The following is a 22,183-nucleotide window of genomic DNA, read 5'->3' on the forward strand; positions in this document are numbered from 1 at the left end:
TGAATAAAGGGAGCAAATCAGAGTGATGCAGAAAAGAGTGGGAGTAGGCAGAAAAAGGAGGTAATAGCTGGGAAAGTGCTCTTTTTATGGTATCTAAGTGCTTACTATGTGTCAAGCACTAAGTGCTCAGGTAGGTACAAGTTAATTAGGTGAGACACAGTCCCTGTACCACATTGGGCTCACAATTTAAGTAGGAAGGTCTTTGAGCAAAAGTTATATACAACTAACATATTTCAATTTATTGCCTTAAGAAGTCAGATGAGGAGGAAAAAGTGCTGGGCACTAAGCCCAGTGGATGTCAGAAAGCATTTCTCACATAGTCTTCCCCTGTAGACTGTCTCCCCCTCTAGACTGTAAACTCACTGTGGGCAGGGAATGGGTCTGTTATATTGTTATACTGTACTCTCCCAAACACTACAGTGCTCTGCTCATTGTAAGCACTCAGTAAATGTGATGGACTGACTGACTGGCAAAAAAGGAGTAAACATTGACAGTTTGGCAACAATGGGGCATGAAGTCAAATAAACGTTGTGGGGTTGTATAAACTTCTGTATAACAGAGGTGTTGTACAACTCCTGTGATGTATAAACACTGTGTAGCTGGGAGTCTCTGCTTTACATGGGTTTCTGGAGCAGTTTCCCCAGTATTTCCTTTGAACCCCATTAACATCACATGGCAGGAACACAGTTACAAACACTGAGACCCTGGATCATATTTCGTTTGCTGGCTCTGGGTAGTCCATGTGGGAAGAAAAAGTTCTCAGAGAACTGCTGTATGGTGAACTGGGACGTTGTATGCACAGGGAAGGAGAGCAGAACAAATGTTTGAATAACACAGGGAAGCAAGGTCTGAAACACGATGAAATACCAATGGACTGTATACCCAATCCAACTTAGCATGACATTTAGAGAAGCGGTCTGGCCTAGTGGAAAGTACACAGAACTGGGAGTCAGGAAACCTGGCTTCTGATCCCAGCTGTCCTGCTAGCCTGCTGAGTGACCTTTGGCAAGTCACTTAACTTTTGTGTCACAGTTTCCTCTTGTGTAAAATAAGGATTAAATATCTGTTTTTCTTCCTCCACCTTAGACTTTAAGTCCCCTATGGGACAGGGGTGGTGGCTGATCTAATTGTGTTTTATTTACCCTTGGTCTTAGCATAGTGATTGTTCCACAATAAGTGCTTAACAAATATCACAACTATTAGGGAAGATCAGGACTCTCAGAGGCAGTCACAGAAATAGCTACTGGTTCTGCAAGCAGTATGGAACTATATTTATGTGCTTACAGTGTGAAATCAGGGAATTGTCTGCCACACATCTCCTCACTGGTAGTACCAGTAAACTCACAGCCAGGGATCATAATTTGCAGTGTTAGTATTTATTGAACTTGGTGTATTGTATCCTGACCTACAAAGTTCTTACACTGAAATAGGGGAAACAAACATAAAATTTGTTTTCAACTACTGGTAAAAGTAAATACTTAATAAGTACATATATATGAGTGCTGAAGATTAGTAAAAAAAGATTCATAAGTGCTAGAATTGACTTATGGGTTTAAACGGCCTAGGATGCTGGGAAATTAATTGAGGAAGGATTGCCAGAAGAGGTGGGGTTTAAGGGGGTTTTGAAATGTGGGAAGAGCTGTGGTCTGTAGGATTTGGAGTTTGGGAGAGTTCCAACAGGGGGAAACAGCATTGGTGAGAGAGACATTAGAGGCAGGAGAGGTGAGAATGAGGCACGGTTAGACAGTTCAGGTGATAGAAGCATCCTTGAGCCATTGCCTGGAAATTCAAGTGGTGTTTTTTTGCGATCAACTTTTGAGAAACTTGGGTTAATAGCATAAAAGCTCTCTCTCTGTCCAAACAGACCAAGGAGAAAGGGAGAGTGAAACTGTTCAAGGAAATCGCCCTAGGCTACAAGGTACTGTTCTCAAAGATTATAATCTCATCTGAGACCAGAATGAACAGATGCTACAGGACCCATTATACCTGACTCTTCAACCAGATAACCAGATAACCCACATAAAGACAACCCAAAAAGACCAAAAGAACTGATGTAAGTTTGTACTCTTAAAATGTATAAGGAAACACATCATTTTTCTTCAAATATATATTAATTTAATGATCACTAGAAGAAGTGACTATTAATCTAGTCACTGATCTACCATTTTCTCTATCTCTTCCTCCCTCCCTTTCACCCTCCTTAATTAATAATTGTGGTATCTGCTAAGTACTTACTATGTACCAAGCACTGTATTAAGAACTGGTATAGATGCAATACAATTAGGTCAGAAACAGCCACTGTCTCATGTGGGACAGTAACTAGTGGGGAGAAAAGTATTTGATCTCCATTTTACAGATGAGGAAAATGAGGCTCAAAGGAGTTAAATGACTTATCCAAGGTATCACAGCAGGCAGTGGCAGACCTGGATTTAGAACCCAGGTCTTCTGACTCCTAGGCCAGTACCATTTGCCCTAGGCCATGCTACTTATCTTCAATAATCTAAGCTTGCAAATGCAGATCCTGAAAATGCTTTCGCCTGAAAGAACGTTTGAGAAATTGAGGCACAACCATTTTACTTTGCTCTGGTTGAAGCATTAAGGCAACTGTTAAATGTTAAATAACCAGGGGGCAGTAGGGGAGGGTAGAATCTGTGGGTATCTGCTTTCAAATCCCTGATCCCCCAGTGGGTGGGGCTTGGGGGGTGGTTCAGGAGCCTCCTCGTGGTCGGAGCTCCTGGATGCTGGAAGGTACAAAAATCTCCAGTGCATTTTCCTGAAGACTTAAGCTGGACCAGAGGATTCAGGCTATCCTTGGCCCAACCTTTGCACTTCTTTGCCCTTGGGAAGCTACAGAGTGTAGAAATTGTGGGCACTATCTTTGAGTTACCATATCTGAGGACAGGGTTGCCTTAACAGTTCCTCTCCTCCAATTCTCTCCTTAACTCCCTCCAATCTGGCTTCTGCATCCATCATTCCACAAAAACTGCCCACTCAAAAGTCACCAAACACCTCCTTCTTGCCAAATCCCATGGCCTTTACTCCATTCTAGTCCTCCTCGACCTCTCAGCTGCCTTTGACACTATCGACAACCCCCAACTCCTGGAAACAATATCCAACCTTGGCTTCACTGACACTGTCCTGCCCTGGTATCCCTCATCTCTCTGGCTGCTAATTCTAAGTTGCTTTCATGGGTTCCTTTTCTGCTTTCCACCCCCAAACTGTAGGAGTCCTTCCTTCAAGGTTCAGTTCTGGGTCCCCTTCCATTCTCCATCTACACCCACTCCCTTGGAGAACTTTCTTGCTCCCCTGGCTTCAACTACAATCTATATGGGAAGAATTCCAAAATCTACATCTCCAGCGCTGATCTCTCTCCTTCTCTGCAGTCTCACATTTCCTCCTGACTTCAAAGCCCTCAAACCCCTTGCCCCCTCCTATCATACCTCCTTTATTTCCTGCTATTTCTACTTCAATCCAGCCTGCACACTTCACTCCTCTAATGCCAACCTCACTGTTCATCTCTTTTCCACCGACCCCTTGCCTACATCATGTCTCTGGCCTGGATTACCCTCCCTTTTCATATCTAACAGACAATCACCTTGGCTACCTTCAAATCTCCAAGAGGCCTTCCCTGACTAAGTTCTCATTTCCTCTTCTACTGCCTTCTGCATTGCCCTTATACTTGGATTTGCACCCTTTCTTCACCCTTCCTTTAGCACCACAGCAATTTTGTACATATCCACAGTTCATTTATTTATATCAATGTCTGTCTTCCCCGCCTAGACTGTAAATTCACTGTGGTCAGGAAATGCGTCTACCAACTCCGGATTGTTGTACTTTTCCAAACACCTGGTACAGTGCTCTGCCCACAGTAAGCGCTCAACAAATGCAATTCATTGAGTAAAGTTCTCCCATCTGGATGAATATTCCAGAAGATGAGGCCAGGTGTGTTTTTGTTTTTCTTGACCAACCTAAATCGTTGTTTCAATTTTCACTTGACTTGATCTCAGACTCTTGGGAAAATAGCAGAGGAAGAGAGAACATGTAGTGGTAGTGTTTTTCTGTTCTGATTCACACCACAAAGATTGCCCAGGGCCTGCCTGTGGATTATAGATAATGGAGATTTACCATCGATGGTTTTGCATGTTTTTCCCCAGTACAGTTTCTCCATGAAAATGACTCTTTTTGAAAAGGCTGGGTCAGAAGAGATTTTCTGCAGTAATCTACTTCACCACTGAAAGAGGAAATTCTCCAATTTCAGCCCCAAGACAAGTCTTTGCTTTGCTTTTACTGTTTTTGTCTGAAAAATTCTTCAACCTGTTAGAAAAAATACCAGTGGGGTGATCCTTCAATGAAACATCCTGTTCCTAATCTCATTCATACCTCAGTTTGTTGTTCAGGTCGTTTTCCTAAAGCATTTGTATGTACACATCTTCTCCCCTTCTCAACAAAGATCTAGTGGTTGCACATTCCTCTCCTTTGAAGCAAAAATTCCTGACCAAAGCTTTGAAACACTCTCCATCTTATTTATCTACTCTTTTCTCCCACTACACTCCAGCTTGCATTCTTGGTTCCTCTCAAACTAATGTACTCACTGTACTTTGTTCTCTTTTCTCCATCTTCAGATCTCTTGCTCGTACCCCTCCCCCTGCCTGGACTTTTCCCCCATTTCAAATCCACTAGTGCACAGTTCTGGCCATCTTCAAAGCCCTGCTGAAATCACATCCCCTCTAGGAGAGCTTCCCTAATTATTTTCTTATTTCTCCTCATTGTGTCCCCCTAGCTGCCACTTCAACCTGCCCCATATAAGGAGATGAAGCAGCTTGACCTAGAGGATAGACTATAGGCCGAGGAGTCAGAAGGATCTGGGTTCTAATCCCAGTCCCTCCATTTGTCAGCTGTGTGACCTTGGACAAGTGACTTAACTTCATGATGCCCCAGTTACCTCATCTGTAAAATGAGGATTGAGACCGTGAGCCCCAAGTGGGACAGGGATTGGGTCCAACCTGGTTAGCTTGTATTATCCAGCGCTTAGTACAGTGCCCAGCACATAGTAGGCATTTAACAATATACTATTAAAAAAAGTAAATTAAATGCAGGAGTTGGGGTATGCTGGCCTTCTAAATCAGGCACCTCTAAAACGGCCGTCTATTGTGAATGGCTGAAGCAATCAGCCCCTACTCCCCATCTATGATTCAGGTTTATTTGGGGCCAGGCCTACACAGCATAGAGAGAAATGAAAGATGAGCAATTCCCCAGGGAATTGGTCAGGGTAGACAGCCAGTCTGAGACAGAGGACTGACTATGGTCTGACCAGTGATGACATTTCTTATATTTTTAAGCCATAAGGATTCTAAGGGAGTTAATACAAGTAATACTGATATTAGAAAGCACTTACTTTGGGCCAGGCACTGGAGTGGATACAAGATAATTAGGTTGGGCACAGTCTCTGTCTTACATGGGGCTCACAGTCTTAGTGGAAAGGAGAATAGGGATTGAATTTCCATTTTACCATATGAGGAAACTGAGGCACAGATAAATTAAGTGGCTTGTCCCAAAGCCACCCAGCAGGCAAATAGAGCCAGGATTCAAATCCAGGTCCTTTGACTCCCTCTTGGCCATGTTTCTTACTGCAGAATCTATTCTCATGGCTTTCAAGGGACCAACCTCCCAAGCATTTAGTATAGTGTTCTGTACACAATAGGCCCTGAGCAAATACTTTTCTTTTTCTACTGCCCACCCCGTACACTCCACTCCTCTACCGCTCACCTCTTCACAGTCCCCCGTTCATGCCTATCCCGCTGTTGACCCCTGACCCACGTCCTACCGCTGTCCTGGAATGCTCTCCTTCCTCACATCTGCCAAACTAACTCTCATCTCCTCTTCAAAGCCCTGCTGAGAGCTCACCTCCTCCAGGAGGCCTTCCTAGACTGAGTCGCCCTTTCCCTCTGTTCCCCCTCCCTATCCCTCTCCTGCACCCTAGGCTCTTCCCCTTCCCCTCCCCTCAGCACTGTGCTCATTTGTATATATTATTTATTACCCTATTTATTTTGTTAATGAAGTGTACATCTACTTGATTCTATCTCGATGATGTTGTCTTGTCTTTGTTTTGTTCTGTTTTGCTTTGTTGTCTGCCTCCCCTGTTTAGACTGTGAGCCCATCAATGGGCAGGGATTGTCTCTATCCACTGCCAAATTGTACATTCCAAGCGCCTAGTACAGTGCTCTGCACATAGTAAGCACTCAATAAGCAGTGTGGCTCAGTGGAAAAAGCCCGGGCTTGGGAGCCAGAGGTCATGGGTTTGAATCCCGGCTCTGCCACCTGTCAGCTGTGTGACTGTGGGCAAGTCACTTAAGTTCTCTGTGCCTTAGTTACCTCAACTGGAAAATGGGGATGAAGACTGTGAGCCTCATGTGGCCCAACCTGATTACCCTGTATCTACCCCAGTGCTTAGAACAGTGCTCTGCACATAGTAAGCACTTAACAAATACCAACATTATTATTATTATTATGAATGAATGAATGAATGAAATACAATTGACTGACAACGCACAAATAGAATTGCAAAGGGAAAGAACACCTGAATAAAAGCACTGTAACCAGACAACTGGCTAGAAGAGGAGGTTTTATTTTTTTTCATTACAGAGGGAGGATAGACAAAGACCAGGTTTAACGAACATCGCATTAGTAAACAGGATTCGTCTTTATCTGGTTCACAGTGACCCTCAGACTGGATCTCTCTGAGGTTACATGCAGCAGTGAATGGAAGGTTCCATACAGTAGCCAACATCCATTTGTTCTTCTGCACATCGTCTTACACATACACCGTTATTGCGAATACATTTGGCACTGTTATCTTCAATTTTGAATTTTTCCGTACCACTTCTGGCTGTTGGGAGAAAGGAACATTAGTAACAATAATTTTAGTATTTTTTAAGCACTTCAAATATTCCCAGCACACAGTCTACGTGCTGAGGTAGATAGAGATCAATCAGATCAGATGCTGGCCCTGTCCCACGGTCTAAAAGGGAAAGAAAGCAGGCATTTTATCCCCATTTTGCAGATGAGGAAACTGAGATACAGGCAAGTTAAGTGACTTGAGTAAGGTCACACTGAAGACAAGCGGCAGAGTTGGGATTAGAATTCAAGTCTTATGACTCCCCATCCCATGCTCTTTCCACCAAGCCATGTTATCAGAATCAGTAAAAAAGATGGTGAAAGGAATCTGTTGGGGGGTCCAAGAGAAATCAGAAAACATTGTCCAATTTGACAAGGTTAGATAGGGAGGTGTGACATGGGTAAATTCAAACATCTTCTTAATTAATAATGATAATAATTGTGGTATTTGTTAAGCACTTACTATGTTCCAGGCACTGTACTATGCTCTGGGGGGTAATATGAGCAAATCGCTTGGACACAGTCTCTATCCCACATCTGGCTCATGGTCATTTCCCCATTTTGCAGATGAGGTAACTGAGGCACAGAGAAGTGAAGTGACTTGCCCAAAGTCACACAGAATACAAGTGGCAGATCCGGGTTTAGAACCTATGACCTTCTGACTCCCAGGCCCTTGCTCTATCCACTACACAAATCCCAGAGGCTCCTAGCTAATGCTAAGAAAGGGAACATTTTCCCACAACCCCACTCCATTCAATTTCCCTGATGGGGTGCCATCTATATTAAACACATGTTCCTTCCAGCTCAGAATTCTCTCTCCAAACAGAGCACAAGGAAGATAGTCCTCCTTGACAGTCATCCTTATAGTTCTGGTCATACTTGGTACTCTAGAAACCCACTATGGATCATTCGTTCATGAATTTATACAAGCCTTTTGAGAATTTACTGCTACTTTCTGCTTGCACAACTATCCATGATAACCCAGTCAGTCAGTCAGTTGTATTAATTGAGCAACTACTATGTGCAGAGCACTCTACTGAGCGCTTGGGAGAGAACAATACAAGTCCACATCCTTCCCACCTGGTGTGGGAAGAAACTGTTTTCTTTTTGTTTGCTTTTAACTTACTACCTTGAAGCTTCTAGGTGGTGAGATCATTGTGTGCAGGGAATGTGTCCATTTATTGTATTGTTCTCTCCCAAGGACTTAGTACAGTATTCTGCACACACTAACTGCTCATAAAATACAATTGACTGACAGATAAGCTTCAGTGGGTGTCCCCTCCTTTTCTCGTGGAATTTGGGGAATCATAATTCAGTTTTCATCTTGTCCCGTCTTCCGCTAAATTTTGTACACTTTAATCATGTCCTCTCTCATCCTGTGTCTTTCCCTCTGGGATAGTTCTAATCCTACCATCATTATCATCAACGTCATCTTCATCATCAACATTTAGCGAGCACCTATTTTGTGAAGAATTTGTGGCCATTATTTGCCTCACCCATGGTTATGCCCCTATGGGAGGGAATTAGAAATATACTCGTGTGAGCAATGAAGGAAGCAAACACTCTCCCCTTTGAGAGCCTCCTGATACAGATGGAATCCTTCCATCCCTGGAAGCAGCTTCCCTGCTGGGTGTCTTTGAGTGGCTACTAGCAAATGACTTGTCACAAATACAAAAAGGGTGCATGGGAATCGTACTCCCACACACTTAGAACAGTGTTCTACACTTAGTAATTACTCAATGAATACCATTTATTGATTAATTGATTGATTGGGAAATGTCTGACACAAGAGCACAAGGAGACTATCGGGTATTGGGTATTCATTCATTCATTCAATCATATTTATTGAGCGTATCCTGTGTGCAGAGCACTGTACTAAGCGCTTGGAAAGTACAATTCGGCAACAGATAAGAGATAATCCCTGCCCAACAATGGGTTCTCCAGAGAATCCCAGCTCCACCATTTCACGTTGTCTAAGCCCCAGGGTAGGTATGGGAGGAACATCATCCACTGGCATAAATGTAAGAATAGATCCCAAGGCGTGTCCTCACTGGGGTTGGAGCAGCTGGCCTCTGCTGCCTCAAGACCGAATACCAATTCACCCATTTCTCCCGTAATGCAAGAACCCATTTGTATTCTTGCAAACCCCATGCTAATGAAAACTTGCTCTGTTATACTCACTATGTCCAAAGCCATGTGCATGCTCAAATGCAAATGTGAGCACTCGTAGAGAATATTTTCTTCCAACACGGCAGGTTGTTTCCAAACCGGCTCACATTATCAGGCAAATGTCCCCCAATTCTCCAACAAAGTTCTAGGCAAACTGATTAACGAAATGGGGACGTAGATTTGCAAGAATCATCTAAGTGCTCAAAAGGTCATTTGCCAGTTAGCCTGCCTTCCATCAGGGCCACCCAAAAACCACTGGAGAAGTCTGAGTTCTTCTGAGAAAGAGGGTTCACTAACCTATTCCAGAAGGTGAATACCTTCACACTGATTCTGTGGATGGTAACTTCCCTGACTCACCTTAAAGGAGAACCACAAGAAGGAATTACTGAATTTGTTGCATTCCTCAGTGATAAATGAATTCCTTGGTGTTTCACAAGCTTGACCCTGTGTAATTAATCTCTCTCACTCTCTTTATGGTATCTGTTAAGCTTCTTATGTTCCAGTCACTGTACTAAGCTCTGGGGTAGGTACAAGATAATCAGGTTGACCAGAGTCCATGCCCCACAAGGAGCTCGCAGCTTTGATCTCCATTTTACAGATGAGGGAACTGAGGCACAGAAAAGTTAAGTGACTTCTCCAAGATCACACAGCAGACAAGTGGCAGAGCCGGGGTTAGAACCCAGGTCCTTCTAGTGCCTAGGTCCACGCTCTTTCCTCTTGGCCATTCTGCTTCTCTGTGCTTCTCAGTCTGAGTAATGTGACTCTGTGAGATCTCGAGTCATGACCAGCATGATGGAAAATTTTCAGATAGAAAATTTCTGGGTCAGAAAGGGAAAGGCCAACTTCTGAGAAGATTCCCAGACTGAATCAGTGCCGTGTCTATACCGGATTGAGCCTCCAGGGTCACGGAGAATATGGGTTGCTAATCAGAATGACCTGTCTCTCTTGGGTGGTTGCTGGGCTATGCCACTCCTTTGCTAATGGGAGCCATTTCTGCTTGGAATAAGTGGCCCAGGAAAGAAGAAAAAAGGAAAACCACTCTCATCCCATCTTCCTGCACAGGTGGACTCTCTGAGTTTCATGGACTGAGATGAGGGAGAGCATTGTGTAAGAGGCCTTTCCTGACTAAACCCTCTTTTCCTTGCCTTCAACTCCCTTCTGCGCTGTCCTGACTTGCTCTCTTTATTCATTCCCCATCCCAGTCCCATGGCATATATGTACATTTTGGTCATTTATTTATTTAATGTCTGTCTCCCCCTCTAGACTGTAAGCTCGTTGTGGGCAGGGAATGTGTCTGTTATATTTCACTCCCCCAAGTGCTTAGTACAATGATCTGCACACAGAAAGCACTTAAAAACTAATATTGATTGACTGACCGCCTGACCTAGCTAGGTGTGGGGGCGAGTGTTACCAGTAGCCTAGAGAAGAAGAATCAGGCTCTTCAGGTAGGTGTCTATGGAATGGAAAATAATGAGCAAAAGCAGACACTGATAAGGAATACCGTGTTTTTTTTTTTCATTTCCAACTATCTTAGGGCATTTGCTGTAATCAAATTTGTCTTTATCCAGCTAGTTAGCTTGAAGCAAACACACCACCTGAGGGCCAGAGGATGGGCATACTGGAGCTGGAAAAGTTGATTAAGCCCGAGTGCAAAAATTAGCAATCTCCAGGGAAGAGCACTTTGTCTTTTCCTTCTACTGTACGTTTTCCATCCCTTAGCTCAGGGCTCTGCACCCAGTTGAGGTTCATCCAGTGTTGTTCTTATGTTGATGCTGATGCTGATAAAAGGGCTTAGTCCCCTGACCCTAAGCCTTCTTTCGAGAAGAAAGTGAGGCTGAACTAGTACAATCAAGATTGTGGCAACTCTGCAGGATGGGCCTGGGAGCAGGAAAAAGGGGAGAGGAGAACTGGTGTGGAATTTCTTTCACCTCCCTGTTCCCCATTCCTAAATGCCATAATAATAATTGGAATTATTATTATTATTGAGGTATTTATTTAACTTACTATGTGCCATGCACTGTTCTAAGCACTCGGGTAGGTACAAGTTAATCGAGTTGGACACAGTCCCTGTCCCACACATGGGCTCACAATCTAAGTAGGAGGAGAACACGGATTGAGTCTCCATTTTACAGATGAGGATATTTGGGGCACAAAGAAGTTAAGTGACTTGCCCAAGGTCACAGAGCAGGCAACTGGTGAAGCTGAAATGAGAACCCAGGTCCTCTGACTCCCAGGCTGGTGCTTAAGTTCAAGGGATAAAAGACAACCTTCCCTGTGGCGAGTACATTACAGTGTTTTAGTGGAAAGAACATGGGCTTGGGAGTTAAAGGACATGGGTTCTAATCCCAGCCGCCACTTGTCTGCTGTGTGACCTTGGGCAAGTTACTTAACTTCTCTGTGCCTCAGTTACCTCATCTGTAAAATGGGGATTAAGACTGTGAGCCCCACATGGAACAACCTGATTACCTGGTATCTACCCCAGTGCTTAGAACAGTGCTTGGCACATAGTAAGCGCTTAACATACACCATAATTATCATTATTATTACAGTACAACAATAGACACATTCCCTGCCCACAAAGAGCTCATCTTCTAGAACGGAAGAAAGACATTAATATAAATAAATAATAGATATGTACATAAGTTCTGTGGGGCTGGGAGGGCAGATGAATAAAGGGAGCAAGTCAGGTTGAAGCAGAAGGGAGTGAGAGAAAAGGAAACGAGGGCTAAATAAGGGAAGCCCTCTAGGAGGAGATGTGTTTTCAATGAGGCTTTGAAGTGAGGGGGGGGAGAGTAATTGTCAGTCAGAATGAGGAGGGCATTCCAGGCCAGTCCCATAGAGACTAGGGCTCAACTTGGCCTAGAGGGGTTGCCAGGGAAGTATGAAGCGGCTTGGCTCAGTGGAAAGAGCATGGGCTTGGGAGTCAGAGCTCATGGGTTCTAATTCTCACCCTGCCACGTCAGCTGTGTGACTTTGGGCAAGTCACTTGTGTCTAGTGACTGTGGGCAAGTCACTTAACTTCTCTGTGCCTCATATACCTCATTTGTAAAATGGGGATTAAGATGGTGAGCCTCATGTAGGATAACCTGATTACCCTGTATCTACCTCAGCGCTTAGAACAGTGCTCTGCACATAGTAAGCGCTTAACAAATACCAACATTATTATTATTATTCTCTGTGCCTCAGTTACCTCATCTGTAAAATGGGGACTAAGACTTTGAACCCCATTGGGACAACCTGATCACCTTGTATCCACCCAGTGCTTAAAACACTGCTTTGCACATAGTAAGCGCTTAACAAATACTATTATTATTATTATTATAATGAAGGGAGCTCTGCCTATTGAAAGTATGGAAAGTCATTCTCAAAACCCCAGGGGCCGATGGGTGGGAGATAGGAGACCAATGGATGGGGGAAGGAACCCAATGGGGAGTGGAACACTGAGTCAGCCTGCCACCTGGTAATATACCCACTTGCAATAAAGTGACTGTCAAGTGGCGAGTTACACAGCTGAACTGTTATCAATACAGCTGTGAACAGCATACAATTTGTGCAACAAAGATGGATGCACAGTCCAATTCAATTAGCCTTTTAGCATATTTACTGAGCTCTTACTCTTTGCACAGCACTGTACTAAGCACTTGGGAGCACATAGTGCAACAATAAGCGGACACTTTCCCCAATATTTCTGCTCTAGAACATTAATAATAATGATGGCATTTGTTAAGTGCTTACTATGTGTCAAGCACTGTTTTAAGCACTGAAGCAGAAATGAGCTAATCAGGTTGGACACAGCCCCTGCCCCATACAGGGCTCAAAGCCTTAATCCCCATTTTACAGATGAGGTAACTGGGGCACAAAGAAGTTAAGTGACTTCCCCAAAGTCGCCCAGCAGACAAGTGGCGGAGCTGGGATTAGAACCCAGATCCTCTTGACTCCCAGGCCTGTCTCTATCCATATGGACTTTCTGCTTCTCTATTAATATGAAACCTTAAACCGCAATGACAAATCTTACCCCAAGTCTTAAAACCAACAAATATGTGATCTGCCATACATAGAGTGATTGAGTAAATAATACAGTTAATATGGATCAAAAACACTTGATAGAAGTCAACCTGTCTCCTATCCCCAGGAATTCACAACCAAGAATCGTTTGGCAGGATGGTCAGTGTCATCTTTGCTAGAATTATCATTTTTGCCTATAAAATAAGTGTGTCCTGAGCACCTTACGTGTTCAGAGCTACTGAGCTCGCTTCCACCCTAGAAATAACAGAAATGCAGATATTTGGGGAACCAAGTCTCTACATAATCGCATTTTAGCATTACTCTGTCAGTCCAGTCCTTGAGGGGATTTCCTTATAAGCTGCTGTGCCCATTTTGAATGCCCAGTAAATATTGGTTGAGGTTAGAGGAGGATGAGGGTGAAGCATTTTCTCAGTTGGAATGCTGTGCCCCTCTCCCCTGACTTATCTTAAAACAGATCCCCACAGAAATCTGCATCGTACCTGGTGGGACTTGGTCCAAGAGGAAGAGTAGAACAAAGAAGAAGAGAAGAGTCCTCATGGCTGACAGTGTCTCTGGACAAATGAGTTTTTTGAGTCAGTGGGTGCTGCGATTCTTCTGAAGAATGAGACCGCGTGCACCCTGCTTTATAGCACCCTGGAAGAGGTGAATATGCTTGTTTACTGAAGCTTGTCCAACACCCATTCCTGCTCCGCCAGACTTCAATGGGAGCAGGAAGATCCAATAGGTACTTCCTTTCATCTGCCCACATGGACATAACTTAAGTACCTTGGTTCTGCTTCCAAGCCATCATGCTGCAATTATCTTGATGACAGAGAAGAAATGCAGGAGGAAGGAGAGACCAGGGAAGCCATTTTAGTTTGAAATGTGTGTAGACTCACTTGTCTACCTACTGTTGCTCTGGTAAGGGTGAACTGGCAGATTCTCTATTTCAATTAGACATTTGAAAGGAGAAAGGGATTTTCCCTTCAAAGTCCAGAGGGAAGCATTGCTAGGGGAAAAGCAAGTAGAACCATCCATTATTCGGCATGGTCTGTAACCCAGGGATTTTTATATATATGAAAAACATATTTTAAAGTGAAGGTGATGAAGAAAGCAGGTTCCACGCCCTCTTTCTACTGTGTTGCCCTTGAACTAGGGTCTGCACAAACACAGAACAGCCTCACTTGCCACTACTGGAATTACTGGAGAATTCGATCTCCATGTGGGGCAGGAGAAGTAGTATGGCTTAATTGATATACCATAGACCTGGGAGTCAGAGGGTCATGGGTTCGAATCCCTGCTCCACCACTTGCCTGCTGTGTGACCTTGGGCAAGTCACGTCACTTCTCTGGGCCTCAGTTACCTCATCTGTAAAATGAGGATTGAGACTAAGAGCCCCATGTAAGACAGTGACTGTCCAACCTGATTTGCCTATATCCAGCTCAGTGCTTATTACAGTGCTTGGCACACAGTAAGTGCTTAACAAATACACAATTATTATTATTTTTGTGATTATTACTAAGTGCTTACTATGTGTCAAGGACTGTACTAAACACTGGGGTAGATCCAAGATAATCAGTCCCACATGAGGCTTTCAGACTAAATATGAGGAAGACCAGGTATTGAACCCCCATTTGATAGATGAAGGAACCGAGGCAGGAAACTGAGGTATATTATTATGATCTATGTTAAGCGCTTACTATGTGCCAATCACCGTGCTAAGCACTGAGCAGTGTTCTAAGTGCTGAACACTGTTCTAAGTACTGAGCACTGTTTAAATGGAGTACTAGGAGCTAGGAAGGCACAGCCAAAAAACAAAAAAAAATTTCCTCTATAGAGTCTTGGGGTTTGGTTCACAACTGAAAATGACATGACTTTATAGTCCCCTGTAGGCTACAAGCTCCATCTAGTTGGAGATCATGTCCACCAACTGTATTATATTTTTCCAAGGGCTTAGTAGAGTGCTCTGAAGATAAGTGCTCAATAAATACAATTTATTTGGAATACTGATACACATCATACAATCAAACTTACCATTAAATCCTTGTTTATTAAATCATGGGTGAGGAAACCCAGAAAAGAGGCAGAACTTCCAACCCATGTTGCACATTCTTCCAGTGATGATAGTGTAGCCATCCAAACAGTGTTTTGGTGAAGCTGGTGCCTGCAACAGGACCTGAGGGCTTATTACTCAGGTGTTTGTAATAGAGGTGGGAGGTAAGGAGAGAAAAGGAGCATTAGCATAGAAATACCTGAGAACTGTGAAACTAGACAATTCAGTACTGTCATGAAAGAAGAGTTGATTGAACCCAGTCTGGGAAGAAAGCTGATACTTGGAATTTAGGGACCATAGTGTTCTATAACAGCCAGTGGGTTGGATTGCAGTGTTCTGGACCATTCAGTTCAGAAGTCAGGCATAATGAGGGTTACACCCTCGGTTCATTCTGCAATCTGAACTTGATTTAACAGAAAGAGGATTGATTGTTCTGGAACATCAGTGCCTAAGTGCCTTCCTGCTACGGCCCCCAGGGTGTGGAAGGCTCCTGGTCTCAGATGAACAAAAGGGAAGCAGCATGACCTAGCAGAAAGAGCCCAGGCCTGGCAGAGGACCAGGGTTCTAATTCTGCCTCCACCACTTGTCTGCTGGGTAATATTGAGCAAGTCACTTAACTTCTCTGTGCCTCAGTTTCCTCATCTGCAATATGGAGGTTAAATACTATTCTCTCCTACTTAGACTGTGAGCCTTGTATGGGACAGGGACCATGACCAACCTGCTTATCTTGTAACTACCCCTCCTTAGTACAATGGCTGACACATAGTAAGTGTTTCATAAATAACCTAAAAAAAGGTCAGAGTTGCCTTTGGATTGATAAGGAAGACCTTCCTTCACTACAGCGAGGTGCGAGATCAGGACTGTTTTGATAGGTATCAACTCAGAGGGAAAGGATTGGAAGCAGCAGTCTTTATTTTCGCTCTTTCCCAGGGGGGGACCCAAAATAAACATTACATGCAAACAGTGACAGAAGCAAAGTTGCCAAGTCACATTCTGGTATTCATTCATTCAGTCATATTTATAAAGTCCTTACTGTGTGTGAAGCACTGTACTAAGCGCTTGGGAAAGTATCATATAAGAACAGACACATTCCTGCCCACAATGAGCTCACAGTCTAGAGGGGAAAATAGACGTTAATATAAATAAGTAGATAAGTAAATAAATAAATTACAGATATATACATATATCGTGTGGGGATGGGAGGGAGAATGAAAGAAGGCTCAAATAAGAGTGGAGCAGAATGAAGTGGGAGAAGAGGAGAGGAGGGCTTAGTCAGGGAGGCCTTCTTGGAGGAGATGTGCCTTCAAAAAGGTTTGAAGTGGGGGAGAACAATTTATCTGTCCGTTATAAGGAGGGAAGGTGTTCCAGACCAGGGGTAGGATGTGGGCAAGAGGTTGGCAGTGAGATCTAGATACAGTGAGAAGGTTAGCATTAGAGGAAGGAACAGTGCGGGCTAGATGGTGGTAGGACAGTATTGAGGAAAGGTAGGAGGGGGCAAGGTGATTAATCGCTTTAAAACCAACAGTGAGGTTACGACCCTTACCTCTCACAGGCTGGCCCTGCTACCACACTGACAACATGTGCCCAGACCCCTTGAGGAGGGATCAGCAATCATAGGGGAGAGAATATTTAAGAAACAAAATACCCACTCAGGCACATCAATAGATACAGAGGCTGAGGTGTTTCAGGTCCAGGAGCACCGAATTGTGAGGAGGGAATTCCCTAATCAAGGCTTTTTGGAATTAGATAGTGAGCCCCTCCCTGCCCCCTGAGGGATAAGGACTATGTTTAATTCCCATTGTGTATTCCCTCACAGAGTCTAGTGGAGTGCAGTGAGTACAGTAAACTCTTAATAGAGAAGCAGCGTGGCTAAGTGGAAAGAGCACAGGTTTAGGAATCAGAGGTCATGGGTTCTAATCCCGGCTCCGCCACCTGTCAGCTATGTGACTTTGGGCAAGTCACTTCACTTCTCAGTGCCTCAGTTCCCTCATCTGTAAAATGGAGATGAAGACTGTGAGCCTCTCGTGGGGCAAGCTGATTACCTTGTATCTACCCCAGCGCTTAGAACAGTGCTCAGCACACAGTAAGCGCTTAACAAATACCAACATTATTATTAATAAATACAGCAACATATTCATACAGCAGGAAAGAGCACGGGCTTGGGTCAGGGAACCTGGTTTCCAACTGTGATTCTGCCACTTGCCTGCTGTGTGACCTCAGGCAAGTCACTCCACTGTTCTATGCCTTTCATTCATTCAATAGTATTTATTGAGCGCTTACTATGTGCAGAGCACTGTACTAAGCGCTTGGAATGAACAAGTCGGCCTTAATTTCCTCAACTCTAAAATGGGGATGAAATACTTGTTCTCCCTATATAGACTGTGAGCTCCAAGTGGTAGAGGGACTGTCTGACTGAATTAACCTGTATCCACCTCAGCACATAGAACAGTGAGCACTAACAAATACCATAATCATCACCGCAACTGGGCCACTAACATAAAGCGTGAAAGTGACTATAAGCCATTTTTGCACATCAGTAAAAGGAACTGGATCAAAAATTAACTCAAAGAAGGCTAAGATTATATTTTAGCCTGCAGTTGGCAAGGTCTGCACACAGTCAAAAACAGCTAGATATTAGAATAGATAGCTCCACTTCTGTATTGGTTTAAACACCAACAATTTGGGAAATAACACGGGAAAGCAGTATGACCTAGTGGAAAGATCATGTGTCTGGGAGTCAGAGGACCTGGGTTCTATTTCTGACTATATCATTTGCCTGCTGTGTGACTTTGGGCAAGTCACATGGCCTGATGGAAAGAGTGCGGGCCCGGGAGTCAGAGGACATGGGTTCTCCACCTGGTACTCTCCCCTCGTTCAAAGTGTTATTGAAGGCACAACTCCTCCAAGAGGGCTTCCCAGACCAAACCCCACTTTTTCTCATCTCCCATTCCCTTCTGTGTCATCCTGACTTGCTCCTTTTGCTCTTTTCCCCTCCCAGCCCCGTAGCATTTATGCACATACCTGTAATTTTATTTATTTGTATTGATGTCTGTCTCCCCACCACCACCCCACTCTAGACTGTAAACTTGTTGTGGGTGGGGAATGTCACTGTTTATTGTTATATTGTACTTTCCCAAGTGCTCAGTACAGTGCTCTGCACACAGTATGCACTCAATAAATATGATTAAATGAATGAATGAATATTGCCACATCTACTGCATGACCTTGGACAAATCACTTAACTTCTCTGTGCTTCAGTTATCTCATCTGTAAATTGGGGATTAAAACTGTGAGCCCTCTGTGGGACAGGGACTGTGTCCAACTTGATTACTTGTATTTACTCCAGTGCTTAGAACAGTACTTGGCACAGAGTGCTTAACAAATACCACAGTTATCATCGTTATTCTCTGTGCCTCAGTTTCCTCAACTGTAAAATGGGGATGAACTACCTGCCCTCCCTCCTTTTTAGACTCTGAGCTAAATAGGGCTTTGTCCAACTTAATCAGTGTGTATCTACCCCAGCGCTAAGAACAGTGCTTGACATAGTAAGCATTTAGCAAATACCATAAAAAACAAACAAAAAAAACAGCACCAAAAAATCCACGGTTCTTTCTGGGTGATCTCTGGAGGACATTAGATGTTCCCTATAGGATCCTTCCATCACTTCAGTTCTCTGGATAAATGGCAATTACTGTTCAAGGGTAAATGAAATATTTTATTCATTTAAGGGAAGAAGCAGTGGAAGAAAGGTAATAGCAGTTCCCACTGGGTGTTTTTAACTGTACTATGCTCTTGAGAATTACAAAACAAGCATGTTCCTTGACCACAAGGAGCTTACATTCAAATGGGAGAGGAAGACATAAAATAAAAGTATGTAATCAAAATGAATATGGTAAATCAACAAGGCTCTAGGAATTAACAGAGACTGTAGTTCAAAAAACAAGGGAGTTGAGTCACTGAGGGAAGAAATCAAGATGTTCCCAGAAATGAGAACATGGCTGGGTTTGCCCTTCCTTCGTGGAAAAGGTCAAGTGTCTCACAGCAACTTAATTTAAAAAAAAACAAAACAAAAAGAGCCATCATTGTTTTTACCAGCTGAAATGGCTCTGATGTCTGCCTTCAACTTCAGGAATTAGTTTAAAAGTGTTGACTGCTTTCATTCAGTCTGCCAACCAGCACGAAGCAGGCCACCTGCTGTGAAATAAGGGAGTGGAGACCAGCAGTTATTATAGCAATAGCCATAAGTTTATTGCTTATTGGTACTAAACTTAAATCTTAGTAATTTTGAATTACTGAGTTAGCTTAGATTTATGGAGATGTAGAATCATTTAGAACTGCATTCATTCCAGAAGGGTATATTATCTAATCCAATTTTCTTATAGTGATGCAATTGCACTGCTATAGTTACGGTTGTATCAGCGTTTCCATTATAAACTCCTATTTTCAGGGTTTTATAATTTGACCATAAAAATTCACTCCTTGTTGAAACTTGGCAAATAGAGAGCTGAGCTTTTTTATAAAGAAATTTGCAAAAACAAATCTGATCTTTTCAGTTATCTTCACATTCAAATAGTGTAAGGGCAAGTAGAAAGCATAAGTTCTAGGTTGAAGCTCAGAGGCTATATCTATACAGGCAAAGTGAAGTAGGTAGTTGAAAATTTAGAAGAGAATTTAGCTGATGCAAAGAGCCATTTACAATCACTTAGGTTTCATTCCGACTATCCTCAAATGCTGTACCTTTTTGTCCTGACTTATCTGGTAAATAACCTTATCTTTTAATTTGCCCAACAAAGAAGTGTAAAAGAATCATCTGAGTTGGAAAGTGCTCCCCATTACATCAGAGTTGGAAAAAACATTAGATACATGCTAGAAGAGAAAATGTACAGTAAAAACAAAATAGCTGCAACTGTACTATTTTAGGGAGATAAAAAATTTCATCTCCATCTTCCCAATAGGTCTCTTTTTAGCTTATTCTGGCCTTGGCCCCAGGATTTCACACATTAGGGAATTTCTTCTCAGAAATGTTTTAGCATCAGTATTTTCTTTATAACGTTTTACTGCCTGCTGGGAGACTATTTCTATCTTTACTTCTGGTCCGAAGTGCACAAAATATTACTAGGGAATTAATGTTGCTTTCACTTACCTATAAATTACTTTAGTGCCTGTCCTACTAGACGGTAAATTTCTTAAGGGCAGGGATCATGTCTTTGGATCTATTGCACGCTCCCAAGTGCTTAGTACAGTGTTCTGTTCTGTGTAAGGGTTCAATAAATGCTAATTATTGATGGATTGATTGACAAGATGAATCTACATTTCAAGTTAAATTTCAGTGACTCAAAGGTCTTGTTCTATTACATAATGATAGGTGGCTTCCTTTGTTTCATATCATTCCTGTCAACACATATATGCTATTCTTGTAACTGCTAATTCTATTCGCCTGTGAACATTAATGCTAAAGTAATTTATTTTGGTGGCATAATTTCTGGTTTTGGGATATTCAGTTTTCCAGTCTACCCTGGGAGTTTTCCTCTGACTTTTGCCATCAGAAATATTCTTTATTAGGTTTCATTCTACTATCCAACCTGAATGACAGCCTGTAATGCTTTACATAATGAAGAAAAAGGTGCCCCTTCTACTTTGACCTCCTGCCTACTGAAGGGACTGATATTAGCTAATTTTACCAGGGATTATAAACCAAGTTTCTAGCTTTAAAAAAGTGGCAGAGATCTTCAGACTGGCAAAGTTCCACTTAACATAAGGACTGGTGCTTATCCCCACTGATTTTTAAAATTTCACAATATTGTTTCAGAGGAAGAACAATGCTCAGGTTTTTTATAACACTTTTATGCCCATAGTCCTTTCATGTTACTTATCTCATTTTTTTCCTCACAACATCTTTATGAGGTAAGGAGAGGCAGATATTATTATCCCCATTTTTATAGAGGGGGAAAATGAGGCCTAGAGGTTACGTGACTTTCCAAGGTCACATTGAAGGCTAGTGTTAGAGCCAGGACTAGATCCTGTCAGCCAACTCAGATACAATGTCTTTCCACAGCAGCATGCTGCCTCTCTAGAATAAAAGAGTTTCATTGTATAGGGTGACCACCCTATATGCAGTAAATTAAAATATTTTATTTATTTGAAGATTGCCCTAAATTATTAGTCCTCCAATTGTTATCATTTTCTTTTCCAGTTCATTTCTGAAATGACACTCTGGGGAAAAAGGATGGTGAGGGAAATTGTCTGAGACAGAAAAATACAAAGTGAAAAAAGAGGACAGTGAATGGGATTCAGCATTTTAGAGAGCTGTAATAATTCAAGTCCTTCTGTCCTCTGATTTTAGATTAACTGAGTTGAGGTGTGACATTCTGGTCAACAGAAAATTTACTGCTTTGGCTTTAACATTAAACCAAATTAATACTGATTATTTTGCCTCTGGCTGCTAATTATCACTGTTTTTCAGAAATACTTAGAGTTACAGGGTGTAGAAATTAACATTTAGACCTGACTATTTGATTTTATTTAGTCGTCATATTGTCATACTTTCCGTAACGAACTGGAACACATATTGGGAAGGAAAGCTAGGCCATGTGAAGAGGATGTGCGGAAAATGGGAGACTGTTTTAGGGTTTTGACTGAGGGGGAGGGATCTTCAGATGGGGTTCTGGAAAAGGCACTATCTTTAAAATGTAAATTTTTTTGAGGCAGAGGAACTTGTTACTTGCTTCTTTAACTTGCTACTGAGGTACTCTTCCAAATGATTAGTATAGTGTAGGTACTCAATAGAACTTCAATAAAATTCACTGCTGCATTAATTGACCCAAGTGACAGTCTGACCTGGGAATCTTTTCAATTGATAATTGTTCTCAGGGAGAGTCCAGGAATTGGTCTAGGTCTCTAGGATGTAAGCTCATTGTGGGCAAGGAATGTGTCTGTTTATCATTGTATTGTACTCTCCTAAGGGCTTAGTACAGTGCTCTGCACACAGTAGGTGCTCAATACATATGATTGATTGAATGAATGAATGAATGAATGTTTGTCCCAGGGTTGGGTGACAGTGGA

At 42.7% G+C, this 22,183-nt stretch overlaps 1 long non-coding RNA gene across 1 annotated transcript; it reads right to left on the reverse strand.

The window, feature by feature from the left end:
- Positions 1–6,605: 6,605 nt before the first annotated feature.
- LOC103171488 lies at positions 6,606–13,711 on the reverse strand. Its single transcript, XR_486810.3, has 2 exons — positions 13,569–13,711; positions 6,606–6,886 (listed from the first exon to the last, which is right to left on the reverse strand). It is a non-coding gene; the product is annotated as an uncharacterized LOC103171488 (long non-coding RNA).
- Between the last annotated feature and the right edge of the window lie 8,472 nt (positions 13,712–22,183).

This window comes from Ornithorhynchus anatinus, chromosome X1 (assembly GCF_004115215.2).
Source record: "Ornithorhynchus anatinus isolate Pmale09 chromosome X1, mOrnAna1.pri.v4, whole genome shotgun sequence".
NCBI classification, from domain to species: Eukaryota; Metazoa; Chordata; class Mammalia; order Monotremata; family Ornithorhynchidae; genus Ornithorhynchus; species Ornithorhynchus anatinus.